Source organism: Chrysemys picta, chromosome 4 (assembly GCF_011386835.1).
Source record: "Chrysemys picta bellii isolate R12L10 chromosome 4, ASM1138683v2, whole genome shotgun sequence".
NCBI lineage: Eukaryota > Metazoa > Chordata > Testudines > Emydidae > Chrysemys > Chrysemys picta.
This window is the reverse complement of record NC_088794.1, coordinates 24006607-24022299: the sequence shown is the minus strand read 5'-3', so window position 1 is coordinate 24022299 and position 15693 is coordinate 24006607. Positions and strand designations below refer to the sequence as shown.

At 50.4% G+C, this 15693-nt stretch overlaps 1 protein-coding gene across 3 annotated transcripts in view; it reads left to right on the top strand.

The window, feature by feature from the left end:
• The first annotated feature begins 2329 nt into the window (after positions 1-2329).
• The window catches only part of SPDEF (SAM pointed domain containing ETS transcription factor), a 28004-nt gene continuing 14640 nt past the window's right edge, over positions 2330-15693 (top strand). The window contains exon 1 of one of the 3 annotated variants that reach the window (XM_065591678.1): positions 2330-3441. The gene's annotated coding sequence lies outside the window, so the exon portion shown is untranslated. Of the gene's footprint in view, positions 3442-4711; positions 6338-10875; positions 11907-15693 lie in introns of those variants that run through there. The other 2 variants (XM_065591679.1, XM_065591680.1) reach the window with 2 other exon arrangements.

Below are 15693 nucleotides of genomic sequence, written 5' to 3'. Positions count from 1 at the left end.
AAAAGCAGTGACGAGTTTGCACAGTTCCTTCTGGGATAACAAAGAAACATTTGTTCGATGCTGGCTGTTTTCAGCGGAGATCAGAGATTTGCTCTATGCAGGGGCTAAAGAGCAGCTACGCATCTCTCTAGTCTATAGGAAGTTAGGTTTGGATTGAGAGCTTGGGCAGCCTGTTCTTAAAGGCACAGTGGGCCTGATTCTCCCTCCACTGCCTCCCACCTTGCAGCCTTTTATCCCCGTGCAAAGTGGGTGCATAACGTGAAAGGAGACAAGAAGCGAAGTTAAAGGCAGAGGAAAGAAAAATAGAGCTCAGAAGGGAAGCTAGGAGACTAGAAGAATGGGGCAGGACGGGATTGCTGCTGGGAAGGAAAAGATTGACTAAAGGGACGAGAGCTCCTTGGAATGTGGCTCTGAGTGGGAGCGCCTGCTAACTGCTACTGTTGGAAGTGGTGGCCCCAGCACCACAGGGCAGCCAAGCCTCAGCCCCTGCTATGCCAGCCCTGGTTGTTCAGGCTGGTTTAACCGTCAGACAGCTAAACTCTTCTGAGAGCTGAAAGGGGAGGGGATCCAAGGGGACAGCCCTTTTCTTTTGAGAAGTGTTATCTGTTGATGATGGGCCTAGAGCAATTGCCTTGTTAAGGTCTTGGGAATATTTGCTTCCTACATAAGCATGGTGGTGGGTGGGGGGAGGGATGACTAAAGTGGTTTGTGTGCTGGGAACTGTGCTCAGCATGTCTAGACGTGTGTACAGGTGTGTCTGTGCACACATATATGTGTATGTCCAGAAGGATTCGCTGCTGTGTCTATGGACCACATGTAGGGTGACCAGACAGCAAATGTGAAAAATCAGGACAGGAGGTGGGAGGTAATAGGAGCATATATAAGAAAAAGACCCCAAAATCGGGACTGTCCCTATAAAATCGAGACATCTGGTCACCCTAACCACATGTCTTGGTGCCTACATCTGGGCTTGCTTTTATTTTCCTGGATGTTGGTCTGTATCTACCCACGTGTACGTGTGTGTGTATCTACACGTGTGTGTGTGTACGTACGTACATGTGTACATACTTGCACCTGTTCTTATATAGATTTGGATTTGTGTGTCATTGTTCTCACATACGCACCGATCTGTAGTTTATATGGAGCTGCATATTTATATATTCTATGGACGTCTCTGTTTGTGTCCTTATGCATCTCTCCATGTGCATTTGAATGTGCTGTGTATGACCTTTGCACGTGCATGAATATGTGAGCCTGTCTGTATATACGGAACCCTGGGGATGGTTACAGATGAACTTGCTTGCTTGTGTGAATCCAGGTATAGGTCTACACTTGCTTGTAAGTGTATGTAAGGATTTGTCTGTATCTGGCCCTTGATATGAGGCCTGAGCTTTTGCACACGTGGACCTGTTTACACATGCAGTTATACTTGTGTCTGTGTATAGCAGCTGTAAGTGTCTATACGGCTCTCATATGTCTGCATGCGTAGCCTCTGTGTCTGGGTACACTGGGTGTCCGTGCATGTGCAAATAGTATGTGCTCACCTGGCGTGTGCCATGCATACTTTTGTTTGATGTGACAGCCCATGAGGCGAGCGCTTCTTGTGACTGGGACGAGGGGAGGTGTGCGCTCAAGGATGTAAACAAACATCTGTGAGCCTATCAGCCGTGTGTGCCCTGCAGTGCTTATCATTCACAGAGCCTCTGCACTGGCTGGCTGGACAGTTACTAGGGATGGGACTTGCATCAGCCTGAAGAAGCAAAGATGGAGCCTTGCTTGGAAAGCAGGGCTCCGATAAAAGCTTGGGTGAGCGGGAGCAGGGGGCTAAGACTTCTGCACTCATGATCCTGAGAATTGGTTAGAAGGATGTGGGATGCTGCCGGTAAGTGCAATAGATGGGCCGATGCCAATCCAGACATCTGTTGCAGGACTTACTCTGCCCCTGGTGTCCGGGCTGAATTGCGATATAGCTACGTACGTCCTCCCAAGCTCATTTTTACTTGTGGTTTCAGCTGGATGCAGTGGGCCTGAGCTACCTCTCGCCATTTGGCTTGATTCCTCTGGCTTTCGCGGAGTTGCTTTTGACTCGCCCTGGTGTGGGAGACTCAGACCCAGTATTCGTCTTCGCTCCCCGGCCCTATCCTGTCAATCAGCTGCCATAGTCTGTCCCATATGCAGCAGCAATTCAGTGGGTGAAGAGCTAAGCAGGGATGATACTGTAGACATGCAGTGTATAATTGCTGATTACCATTTACCCCTTAGCGGCGGGCCCGGTCACGTCACACACCGGAGCAGGGCTCTGCAGTGCTGGGGACACTTGAGTTGATTAAGGGGTGGCTGCAGAAGCCTTAATTCTGAATTTGCTGCCATTCAGCTTGGGCCCCTCAGCATCTGTTGCGCGGGGATAGCTTTATCGCGTTTTGTAGCTCATGTTCCAAAGAAAGAACTGGGCCCATGAGACCGGAAGGGGAGTGGATCTATGTGAAGAGGAGCCAACAGAATCGGAGGAGATGGTTCTGCGCCAAAGGGTGCAACAGAGCTAGAGGAGACTTTTAGGATTAGAGGCTCCACTAGAGTCAGGAGAAGGGGCTCTGTATGTCACCCAGCTGGGCAGCACTGATCCCATGGCACCAGTGGGTGTTGGTGCCCTCACAACAGTGAAGGGCCTCCCTTCCAAGCCGCCCACGTAATCTGGGGGTACGTAGCAAGGAACCTTCTTATCCCCCTTCCACACCAGCCTACGAGGACCCTGGGTCTCCTCTCTTGAACAGGGCTGGCAGCCAGGGTCCATCATACTGGCAGCGGTTTTGAAGGGGTTAAAGGTTAGACGGGCAAGGCAGTGGTGTTGTGGGGAGGGTGGGCAAGGGGGGAAGGGGAAAGATTCCCGGCTCTGAGTCCCAACAAGGGCACGTGCATGAAGGATCATCCCCCTAAAGGGTTAACCCTGGGCTAGGTTATTCAAACACCTCCAGCTGAGGTAAGCACACTGCTTGTTTGTTCAGGTAAATAAGGAAGGAATTAGATATAATGGGCAAAGGAGGCATTTGCTGAACACTTTGCATTCTAGCGCTCAGCGTCAGGGTACGTACCTAGAGACAGATGCCTTTAGCTGAGTGCATTTCTCCATAGCCCACCGCTTCTTTCCCACACCTCCTCCATCCCGTGGAGGTCTCTTCTGGTGGCACTTCTCAGAGGGCTGATGTTTCTCGGCACACTCGGCCTCCTGCAAACAGTGTCCGGGTGAGTGATGCAGGGGTAGGGCTCTCATCCCACCCCCCTGCCCAGCACTCCCCACGAGCCAAGTCTTGCACCCCCAATCCGCCTCTCTGTCCCCTCCCCATGCCTGCCTGAGACGCTGAAGGGACGGGGAAGAACTTTTCTAGCCTTCTTTTTGGATCGATGCTACAGCTGAGAACCTGCACATCTCTGCACACCTAACGGGTAAGTCCGGCTAAGATAGTCTCGCTTCAGTGTTATGTGTGACTTACCCTCCATGGTGTTGGAGGGTACACCCGGACCCTAAGATCTCCTAGGTCTGTTCCATCTCTGCTCTGATCCAGCCCTTGCTCTCTCATCTCCTGTCCTGTGTCATCTGAGGTCAGCTGGCTGATTCTGTGACGTGGTCACCTGGCCTTTTCTCCCCCTTGTTTTGAATGACCTGGTGAAATATCTGGGGTGGTTCTGAGATATTTCCAGGTTATCCCAAAACTTCCTACTTCAGGATTTCTTGCACCTTCCTCTGAAGCAGCTGGGATCAGCCACTCCTCGGGAAAAGATATTGATCCAGTAGATGAGTCCTACAATCCTAGGGGGGAAATATCCAAAAACACAAATGGGAATTAGTACCCAACTCCTTCTGAAAGTCAATGGGAGTCGGCATCTAACTCTCATTGGTGCCTTCAGAAATTAGAATGAGGGACTGGGGGGGTCAGGACTCCTGGGTTCTGTATCTAGCTGCATTGCTATATGACCACTGACTTCAAAAAACAACCATGCCTCAGTTTACCCAGCTATGAAATTTAGACAATAACGCTTGTGTCTGGGAGTATGCAAGGGCTTAATTGATATAATTATGTGCATTGATTAAATAAGTGCCCTTGGAGAACCTCGTGTAGATGGTCTATAGAAGGGTTAAGTATTGTTAGATACCCGGTTATATAAATAATGACAATTGTTGGTATACAGATCGCCAGGTTTCAGTGACTGCCTTAGCTAACCTGGGCATGCAAACGGCTGGGGGCGTATTTGTAAAAGGACAGTGGGTGCTGTTAACCCTTTTAATCAGACCGCCTGTGTCTCGGGGCTGCCCTTCACGTTTTTCAGTGCCAAAGGCAAATTGGCTCTGTGTCTGGGGATTTTTATGGTTATGCTCGGTTAGTGAAACACAAATGACACCTCTGATGCCAAATCCCTTACAATACCGGCTTTCTCATGGGCAGGCGTCTCTGCGGGGCAAGCGACTTGCAGGGGGAGGCATGTGCTGATATAAATAGGGGCTCTCTGGATTTTGATGGGGAACACCAAGCTCCACCGCTCCCCTGGGACACACAGGTCGGTGCTTAATTAAGACGGTCAGCTCGCCACTTCCCTCCCCTTTCTGCTGTTCACCTCCCAGTGGGAATGGAGAGACGGCAGGTGGAGAGGGCGGCTTGACCCGGGCTGCAGAAATCTGTGTGAACATCAAAGACGGCACCGAACAGGGGCTCCGTCACCCAAGAATCTCTGCATCGGGTGGAGGTAAATGAGTGGGGATCTGTGTATTTGCCGTCGTTGGAGGGGGCAGGGAAGGAACACTGATCTGTGTTCTCTTTTTTTAATACCCCAACGATAACTTGTGGAAAAGTCAGCTAGGAAGAGACTTGCCCAGGAGGAAGGCTGTCTGCAAGGTTCAATGAAAGATGGAAGGACAGAAGAGAAAGGAAAAATCTTTTCTCAAAGTCCTAAATGCAACAGCACCCAGACATATTTCCCTACCATCCTTAACAGGCCATGTGCCTCCCTGGCAGTCAGTGGAGTTTGCATCAGAGATCAATACAGCGCATTGACACTAAAGCTTTCGGGGCACAAAGGGGATGCAGCTGTGACCGTTTCTTAGGAAAAGGAGAGAAAGGGAGGGAACTAGATTGGATTCTATATCCTGAGATTCCTATCCTTCCCCGCCCCCGTGAAGTGGAGAAAACCTAGACAAGACATACAGATCACCAACAGTACTCCACTGCTGAAATCAGTCCAACCGGCCTGTCTATAGTCTGGGCTCTTCCCATGTCCAGGAGATGCACTGAGTGAACAGGACAGGTCTGGATCACTTAAGTCTGTGAGGCTACAGTGTTTGAGGGACTCCCGAACCTCACAGTACGTTGTTGGCGTTGTACTGGCCCATGTCAGTTTTGTGCTGTCTGGGAGGTGACCCCACAACCCTGAGGGTACAGGATGTTGTTTGATCGTGTATGCCGCTCGTTCCATCCTGGAGCAAAAAGCCAGGCCTAGTATGCCTCGCACCCCTGTTCTCAATTCAGCATGCTCAGAACCCCCCTGGATCCAGAACCAGGGACAGCTCTCAAATGAAGAGCTTATGAGTCCTGAACATCACGGGCCAAATTCTGCCCCCGGTCCCCCCTCAAACAGCCTTAAAGAGAGGGAGTTTGTCCACGTGTGTGAGAGACGGATGGATTTTTACAGACTGTGCTGAACCCTCTGGCACCCAGGCCCCTTCAAGGTATTTCAAGATAAGCACCCCAAAATGGAGGCACCTGGAATCACTAATCACTTGTGGAAACCTTGGCTGTGAGCTGCCTTCCGTGAGGTTGTCCTGGGTTGGTTTACTGTGGCCCCTTCTCCCTTAGCCCTGTTTGGTTACGGGAACACCTAGAATCCACTTTCATAGTTAATCTGATGGCCCCCAATAAAACCATCTCATTTCCTTCTCGCCACCAGATGTCTGGCTGGCAGAGCAAACAGGCTGGTAATTATTTCGTACCCAACCTGCTGGACTTTGACAGCCTTCATTTCCAGGTGCTCCCCATTCACAATCAGATGAAGCTGACTCTGTCCTCAGGCCGATTCCAGTGAATCCGAGGTAACCCATAGTATTTCTAGAGTGCCTGTCTCCTTGGGACGTCAGGGCCAGTGGTATCCTAGTAACCCCATGCTCTTGTCAGACAGGGGTCTGGAGCGCATGTGTCCAGCACAAGGTGAGAAGAAAGGGACTGAGAGAGAACCTCAAAGTCAGTTGGTGAGGAGCAGCAGGATAAAGCAGGGATTATTGTACTCCATTGGGAATGGTGATCTGGCCCGACTGAGTTTTCCTGGCCCTTGGATTCGTGGGAGCCAGTGTGAGGTAAAATGTGAAGGGGTCTCCAGCTAATTCTCCCACATGGGAGCTTTGGCGACTTGTCACCCTTATTTGGGAGAGAGGGTTTATCTGGGATGAGGATGGAGGCTGTGGAAGAGGTGGGGTTCTCTTTCCGGGTGGCTGGGGGGAGCTGTGTAGATAGGGGAAGCTGGAGAGCAGGGATGGGCCCAGACACAGACTCCAGTTCCAAACAGACTTGGAGGGCACATTGAATCCATACTGAGCAGCTGAACCAAAACCCTGGATCCAAGCAGGACGTTTCACAGACAGCAGGGGCGTGATTGCTGATGCACCTGAGGACCCTGGCCACTAGGGGTGCTGTAGTGCAGCCTCCTGTGGAGGTGGCATAGCGACCACGGGACTAGAGCCAAGGCCTGAGGTTGGGGAGAGCTAAGCCTGGCTGTCGTTGCAGCAGTTTTGAAGAGCAAAGGCTGCTGTAGAGAGGACAGCTGAGCCAGCCATGGGTCTTTGGAGAACTCCTGCTGAGAAGTCGGGGGGGGGGGGGAGGGTCAGGGGAGTGGGGAGGGATAATTTAACAGGTGAGCTTTGGGAGGTGAGCATGGACATGGGGAGAACTTGCACAATGGGTGGAAACTTGAGTCTTTCCCTGGGGTGCTCATTTGCAAATCTTTCCAGGCCAAGGTTTGCAGACTCAAGAGTTGCAGGTGAGTTTTGCAAAAGCTTCTGCCTCTCTTGGTCCTTAGCTGACCTGAGTCTCTGGGCTTCAGAGGCCTTGTGTCATTGCTCCCAGGTTAGACGCTCTTGCTTCTCTGACCAGCTGGTCCCAACTGGGGAGGAAATGTGTGGGAGAAGTAGGCAGGGCCAAGCAGCTCAGCCCTCGGCTCTCTCCCCCTGGGACTCTTACGACCGGGCATAAGGCCAGCCTTGGGGGCTGCTGAACCAGTTACCAAGGGCGACACCTGCAAATCCACCCCTGCAATTGGGGATCGTTGAGATCTCTGTGGCCCGCCAGATCCCTTGGGCTCACGGCATGGTGCAGGCTCAGAGAGCTGGGGCATTGGCCTATGTGATACGCAGAGAGTCTCGAAATTGGGTCCTTCAGCGTTGCCAATGTTGTCTTTCAAAAATCCGGGATGTGCCTGCTGGGGGCAGGGATGCTGAGCCAACTTTGAGTGGCGTCGCGACCTTGCGCGTCAGGTCACATCACCAGCAGCCTCCCCATCACATTCTAAATCAGTCCGGGATGCCTTTAATCTCGTATTGCAGCCGGGGGTAAGCGCCACTGGAGTGGCCTGGGATAAAAGGCGTCCCGGCCTGATTTAGTAAGGGACAGGCGATTTTTTATTTAAAGAAGGGCTGTCCCTTATAATTCAGGTCTGTTGGCAATCCTAGGCTCCCTCTGCTCTCTGCCAGCCCCCCTGCCAAATGCTCCGCTCCATGGGCATGGTCTCAAATGTCTCCCCCGGGGGGGAGGGTGCAAGAGGAGAACTGTTAGGCCCTCATGAACTCTGATATCCGAATGGAGGACTGTGCCTTAATGGGGCTATGGGGTCCCAGCCCTGCCTCTCTCCTGCCCTGTGGGAACAGCTCATGGAGGGGATCAGCTGGAGAATGGGGCTTGGAATCCCCCTGCTGGCAAGGCTGCTTCCTCGCTCCCTGCTGCAACGGGGTCATAAATTGGACCATTAGCCTCTGAGTACAGGAGAAAACATGCCCGGGACCTGCCTTTGTCATGTGGCCCTTCCCAGGCAGCACCAGAAACTTGGCACAAGGAGAGAGAGCCCCGGCTGCCCCGTCACCCGCATTCTTACTATGCAAAGCAGTTCAGCCAATGTTCCTTGGAGCCTAATGCCTTGAGGCATCCTCCTCATTGATACATTTACCTACCTCGTGCTCTCACTGGCCTGCCTCCCACAGGCAGTTGTTCCTCCGTCTCCCTTTAGCCCTCTGAGAATGAAGTGCTGGGTGCTCTCCAGAGCTGAGCCATTGGGCCAGCGCTGAGGACACAGGAAGGCAGGATGGATCTCCAAAGGGCCACATTAGGGGGGTTAGTAACTTTGTCCTGCTCCCTTTGGGCACAGAGAGAAAGAAAGAGAGAGCTAGTAATATTTTTTTCATATATAATTGTTTTGGTTTTTTTTAATGGGAGGCAATGTTGTCTTCTGCTTAAACCGTCAGACCGAGAAGCCGGACTCCTCGGTTCCTGACTTTGGCATTCACTCCGTGTGTGACTTTGGGCAAGTCACTTAAATGCTCCGTGCCTTAGTTTCACCTTCTGCAAAATGGACATAACTTTTGCCAAGTGCTTTGAGATCCATAGATGAAAGGTGCCACCAATTGTTAAATATTATTTTTAGCCTTTGTGATGTGTTTGCTGAGTTCCTTTCCAAAGTCTCCTTCTATTTTAAAAAACAAAAAACCCTCCATAGGAGCAGCCTATTAACATTCTCCTATCCTATGGGGGCTTCAGACATGTTCCAACAACATCCATAAATTTGGATAGTTTAATCCAAAGCTTCTTTGTACCCACCAGGTCTGCAGGATTGGGCTGGAAAACTAGAAAGAATGGGCTCCCTTGTGAAATTTCTGGGGATCTTCCCTCTTGCTGGGGCTCAAAATACAGAGGAAACAGCCTTTCTTCCTCATGATTTTTCAGGGGGTCAGCTTATGTTCCTAACTGGATCCCAAAATACAGAGCCAGCATAGGGATGAAAGAACTGGGGGGGGTGGGCGGGGGAGGAAGAAATGTAGTTTGGTCAAAGGTTCAGGCTCAATCTGATTTTATCCACTTTGATTTGCCTGACAGTGGGATATACCTGTCTTCTCCAAAAGCATTTATGGATGCTGGAAAGAGACAGCAGCGTTAAAGACCACTTTGGCTCCCTTAATCCCACATGGGCTGCTAAAATACGCCAGGTTCTTCTCCAGTGTGCGGTCTCTCCGCTTTCATTGCTGAGAGGTCTAAAACTTCCTGCTACAGGAGGGTCGGAGACACAGAACTGGAATCTGGTTTTGGAACGCTCCCTGATTTCTGGGCTGTTGTTAGTTCAATGAAGGTTAGAGAGAGAGCCTAGGGAAACAAACAAGTTTTGTGAAACCCCCAAAATTGTCGAGGTTTCCTACAATCCCACATGTTCCCAGGCCTTCCTGTCCCCTACTTAACACTTCTGCCTGTTTGCATGCAGTCGACAACAGTTGGGAGTGCTATCTGAGCTTGCCCTAACCCAACCTGTTTCGCTGCGGATTTAATTTTAATTAATGAGCTCATTGTTTAAGGTAGGTTTATTCTTTGCTTTCAAAGGGCTTGATCCCAAGTCTGTTGAAGTCAATATCAAAGATCTCATTGACTCATCGGAGGAGGATCATGATAATACAAATAATACCTACCTCTTAGTCATACAGAGATCTCAAAGCACTTTACAAAGAAGGTTTGAACCATTCTCCCCACTTCACAGAGAGAGAAACAGAAGCCCCGGGAGTGAAGTGACTTGCCAAAGTGGCTGAGCTGTGAACAGAACCCAGGTCTACTGAGTCCCAGTCTAGTGCTCTGTCCACTAGGTCACACTACCTCCCGTAGGCCTTATGTGTATTGATGTTCTGCACGGAGTTGGACCTGCAGCACACTGTTCAGATCCAAATTTCCCCCAAAAGATGATTAGAGCTGAGGTTTGGGCATACCTCTGAGAGCCACAGTCCAGCTTTCGTTAAAGTGAATGCTAAAACTCCCATTGGCTCATTCAGCAGACGCTCCCAAAAGCGATCCGGCAAAATGTTTGGGAACGATTTGGCGCTAGCTGTGTCCCAATGTAAGTCCCCCTGCCTCTTGGGGGCACCTTTCCCTATTTGAGCGGGAGAGTTGAGTGAGCGAGAGTGAAGTGTTCATTCCTGGTGGGTTTCCAGCCAGCTGAACAAGAAGCAGAGTGTTGCTGGTGTCCTAGCGAAATCAGGCTGAGCATTATATGCAAAAATCACATGATTTTTCTTTGGCTTTGTTGCCTCGCACCCTGCAATTGGCTGGTGCCCTTCTTCGAAGCAGCCATGCTTGCGTGGCCCTGATTAGCATCCCCGTGGATGTATGACATGCTAGCTGTTGTACATTCTCATCTAGCTGGGTTTTGCTTAGTCGTGGGCTGCACCTGGGTTCTCTCTGCAGGCCCAAGAGTCTCAGCAAAGCTCTCTGAGCCGTGGGAGCGAGTCTGGTGTTTGGAGCCTCCAAACCAGACGAGCTTCCCCTGCTTTGGAGCTTTGGCGTTGCAAACATTTTGCACAGCGTTAGTCCCTGCTGCAGGATTCGGTTTAGGAACCGTCCCTGCTCCTGGGCTAGCAGAGCTAAACTTCGCATCTAGAATCTTAGTGCCCTGATATCTCCAGTGGTATCTCACCAACTGGAATATCCCACCGCTGCCTCGTTTTTTCTTTAGTCAGCTATCCATTAATGCTTTTATATAGTGAGCTCCTTAGTGGGAAGGTACTATAGAAGGGTAAAAAGGCCCCACCCCACCCCAAAGTCCTTGCTCAGGCAAAACTCCTAATGAAGTCAAGGAGAAGGGGGGATCTCTTATTCTCAGTCTTGCTACAGCTTTTCTCTGCTGGCAGAGACCTTCCACTCCCTCCATACTGATGGAGGGTGTGTTGAAGGTGATGGTGGTGGGGGTGGGGTGGGAAGAGGGACGCTTTTTGTTGCAAGAGCGTTCTACTGAATTTTTTTCTGCAATGGCTTGGAAAAAATGGAGGCCCGTGTTTTAAGCTGCATGCAGTTGTCATGTGGGATCTTTCTTCCTATCAAAGGCACACATCACATTAGAGTTCATGGGAATTACATGGGCATATCAGAGGAGAATGAGGGTACAGCTGGAACTCACCTGCACATGGCTAGGCTGATGTCATCAACATGATAAACAGCTTGCAGGTTTTTCTTTTAACACCATTTACAATCTATTTCACACTTTAAGGTGTGATTCTGTTTGTCAAATGACTGTGGAAAAATGGCCCCTTCTTTCCCACGGATCAGCTCTTGGTAAATATTTAGAGCCAGAGCTGATGAACCTACTTTACCATATTAAACACCTGTTAGCCCTGCCACACTGGCACAGCTAAGAGTGAGCAAGCTGGACTCAACTCCTCATGCACCTTCACCTGCCCTGTTTGCAAAATTCCAATATCAGAGTTAATTGGCGCACCTGTGCACACCCAGTGATGGCAAGGGGGTTTGCACTGATGTCAGAGAAAGCAGAATTTGACCTGCAGACCCTTCATGCCTGATTGTGATGCATAAGAAGGAAATACCCCAGCTTGACTCTCAGATCCAAGGGCTGGCAGTTGCAAACAATGGGATGGATGCAGATCAGTGTAGCTCCCTGTAGCCAGTAGAACTATGCTGGTTTATACTAGCTGGAGATCTGGCCCAGGACCTTTCTACTTGTAAATGGAGCCCAGTTGGTCTGGAGATACTGAGAAGCAAGTCAGGAGCCCCTGGATGCAATTTTTACACTGATTTTTTTTTTTACAGTGACACTTTAAGTTGTGGTTCTGATCTCCCCCCAGCTCTTGTAGAGTTTGGCAAACAGCTGAAGTGGAACATAACTGTCTGCAGGTAATAAAGGGAGGAAATACCAAAGAGGGGAATTGTTTAGGGTATTAAAAGGGATCATTAAATGCAACCGAGGCTATGCCTACCCTTAAAACGCTACAGTGGCACGTTAGGGCTTTCCGCACGCTTCAAGCTTTCTGCGCTAGGGAAAGACACCAAAAATTGTTGTTAAGGCAGCAGCTCGATCTCAGAAACCCTCGGGCCTTGAGGGATTTTTATAACTTGGTGACAGTTTATTTTTAAAGGTTGTAAGAGTTAATGCCTTAATTGTTTCCTTTCTTGCCTGGATACTTGAATCCGCCGTGGCAAAGTTCTTCTCCTAGAGACTAGAGTGTATAACCGTAAGGGAAAGAAGAGAGGAAGAAGAGGAAAAGGAAATAGAAAAGAGAGAGTTAAAATAGAGACATATTTGAGTGCTACATACCAGTGCTCCCCGATGGGGTCATGGTGACTTTTGTAATTAACGTGCTGGAACCATTTGGTCAAAGGAATGATCCCAGCTGAGACTCTCTTTAAACTTTTATTACAGCTGCCTAATGCACCGAGCCCTGATGCCCATTTGTTGTCACAGGGCTTGTCTACTTAGCAAATGACATGCCCAGCAAGCCAGGATGTGAATCTGTCGTCAGATCCCCTGTGGACACTGCTACACATAGGTGGCAGGTGACTAGGCTAGAGGGGGGCTCAGCTCCCCTTCCCCAAACATATCTACCAGCTCCCCAGTTTTGGCTGAGCCATCCTGTGTACACGCCCGGCTCAGGAGGCAAACCCCCTCATACTAGTGCTAGTTCTCATTGAGCTACTGCGAGCATAAGTAGCCATGACCGCATGGGTCATGGCTATAGGCTGCTGGTTTCAGGAGGGGTTGGACTCCGACAGCTAATCCGTGCCTTGCAGTGACAACCATACACCTCTCTTAGCTCAGCCAGCGAACTATGAGGCACTCAGATACTACGGTGACAGGAGACAGATAATTACCGGACGTAGCTGAGGGTGGTGGTCCTGGGTGGATTCTGCTCTCTCCAAGTTTGTTAGAATTTACACTGGAATTTAGCTAGGGAGTGCAGTGGCCTTTGGGTTCCCTACCATAGTCTTTTGCTCCATGAACTCTGGGCCAAATCCCAGAATTGCCTTTGACACCAGTGGGGGGTGAGGGGGGAGAGACTTGGCACTGATCTAAAGATCTCTCCAAGGTGCTGGGGCAGAGGACAAGGAAGCAGAAAGAACCACACCCTTTTTGTGATTAACAACTGTTTGCTCATGCCCTGAGCTTAAATGCTGTCTCTGCAGCTGCTCGTCTGGGAGAAATTAGAGGGGTGGAGAAAACACCCCCACACACACATTAGCTGCAGAGCTAACTTCTAGCATTAAATAGGGGTCGAGGTCGCCGAGGCTAAAGAGATGTGTGAGGCTGGAGGAAGGGGAAAGGGATAATGCAAGTGAGGGAACAGTGAATAAATGCAAGGGGGAAAAGGCAGTCAAGGACAGAGGGGATGTGAGATGAAAAGAAAGCAGACAAACCAAGGAAAGAGAGAGCATGGCCTTAGAAACTAAAAAATCCTGGGCCCAGTTTTCAGACATGGGCCATAACTTGACATAGCTTTATAGACTACATTAGCATTGACTCCACTGTACACTGGCTGGGCGTCCGTCATTGACCCTGAAGGAGCTTCGTTGATGTATTCCAGTGGGGGAGGGGGGTTCGTCACCCTTGTATCAGTATATACAAGCTGACTGAGGAGCCCTGAGCTGCAAACCCAGCCTCCGTGCGACTCCCTGGCCTTGGAAGCAGGGCTGCGGTTTGACATCTTGGGTAGATGCTGTTCAGGAGTGGACGTGCGAGAGGAAAGTTGAGCTTTCCCTGCAGTTGGTCCCTCCTTCTCCTGTTGTTTCGCTCTTGCTCAAAGCAGCTTCTCAGAGTAAATACTTCCCCACCTAGCCCATAAAGGCCTCAGCAGCAGCCTCCTGGGTGCCAAAGCCAGAGAAAATCAAACAAAGGTCCCCACCCTTAGAGTACAGCACATTTTGTCAGATGATTACTCAGGCTTTTCTCTCCCACAGCCCAGAGGTTCTGCTCCTGGCCAGGTTCTGTTTCCCAGGGGCTCTGGCCTACAATTTCCCAGCCAGGGGTGGTGGGGTGGGGTGGGGTGGAAGGAAAGGGCAGGGCTGATTAGTTAGAAGTTTCACCTTCTTTCTTTGTCCTCTGTCCCCAAACTTGGCAATGCCCCTTAGGCCCTAGAGCCTCCAATTGGCACCAGTTGTGCTGGTTTTGCCTCAATCTGTCTGTCTGTTTGATGTGCGGCTGCTAGCGTGAATACCGTGACTACTGGGCAGTAATCAGGTGTGCGTTTTTGCAGTGGCTCTTGCATCAGAGACTTTATAATGGTTTAGAGAACAGGGCTCCCCGCATCTCCCTCACAAACACAGATGTAGGTACATGTCCCTCCTAGCACTCCTGATCTCCTTTCTTGTAGTACCCAGCACTGTTACTGGGATCAGTTGGCCAGATTCTCTGCTGGTGTCAATCAGCATCATGCCATTGACTTCAATGGAGCTTCCCCAGTTGACACCAGCTGGAGATCTGGCCCCAGCGACTTTGGGGTAGTAAGTAAAACTGCATTATGGGATAGAATGGGGAGGTATGGCTGAGCTGCTGCCGCTGCAAATGCTTTGTGTACATGGAGGAGTGAGAACTGCTGCAGACTGCAACCAGTTTAGCCAGACCTGAGGGCTAGACTTTGCCCTGGTTGTGGCAACCCAGGCTTGCAAGATGTCTGGGACAGCTGCTGTGCGTGAATGCACGTTGTTGCAGACGCCGAGTACACCAAACGCTGTTTTGCTTAGGGCCTGGAGAGAACTTGGGCAGAGAAGCTTGGAATTAGGAAGGGGAAGACAGAGATCCAGGGGAAGGGACAAACAGGCTGCAGCGGTCTGATCTGCCATTGTTGCAGAGCCCAGGAACATAACTGCATGCACTTTTTAAATTTATTTAGCCCTCTGCTTGTGGGGAAGGTGGTGCCGGGATCTAATCCCACTTCCAAGGAGCACCACACCATCTCGGGTTTGCAAAGGGCTTTCTAGGGCCTCGCAAGCTGTTACCAGCTTCCCTTTTGTGCAGGGAGCAGCATGGGGCTGGATTTAAGGCTGATCTCTTAAAGTCTTCATCTAATCCAGAGCAAATAAACCAGAGGTTTGGAACTGCGCAGCATCTCTCAGGGAAACCTGGTGCCTCTTGGGAGGCGTGGACCCCCCTAGCTAGGGACTCCCCAGTTCTGGCCTCCGGAGCATCAGAGAAAATGCAATATTTGCTGGGCAGCAGGGGGGTTAGCACCTGCTCTGCGGAGGATCACCTTACTGGGTGCCTGATCAGAAAGGCCAAGCCTGCTTCCGGGGCCGCTGTGACATTCCGACATGTTTCTAAAAGTCTCCTGTCTGAGCAAAATTCGCCACTTAAAGGCAGCCTAGTATTTCTGTATCCCTCAGGGCTATTGATTATTAAAGTCTATGGGGCCAGACCCCCACCTGACATAAATCAGCATAGCTCCATTTCCCGTCCATGAGCCGGGGCTATCGATGCTAGCTGGGCTCTAACTCTGTGTGGGTATGTGATTGCGTTGTGCGAATATATGCGTGTGGGGGTATTTGCATGGCATGTGTGTGTGTGTATATCTGTTTAGCTATATGTGCTAGGGACTTACCTGGGCCCCTATGACCGTAATACCCTCACAAACCTGAATGTGTTTATAGCGTATACACAAGAGCAGAAGCTCCTCGTATAGTCAGCCTCTTC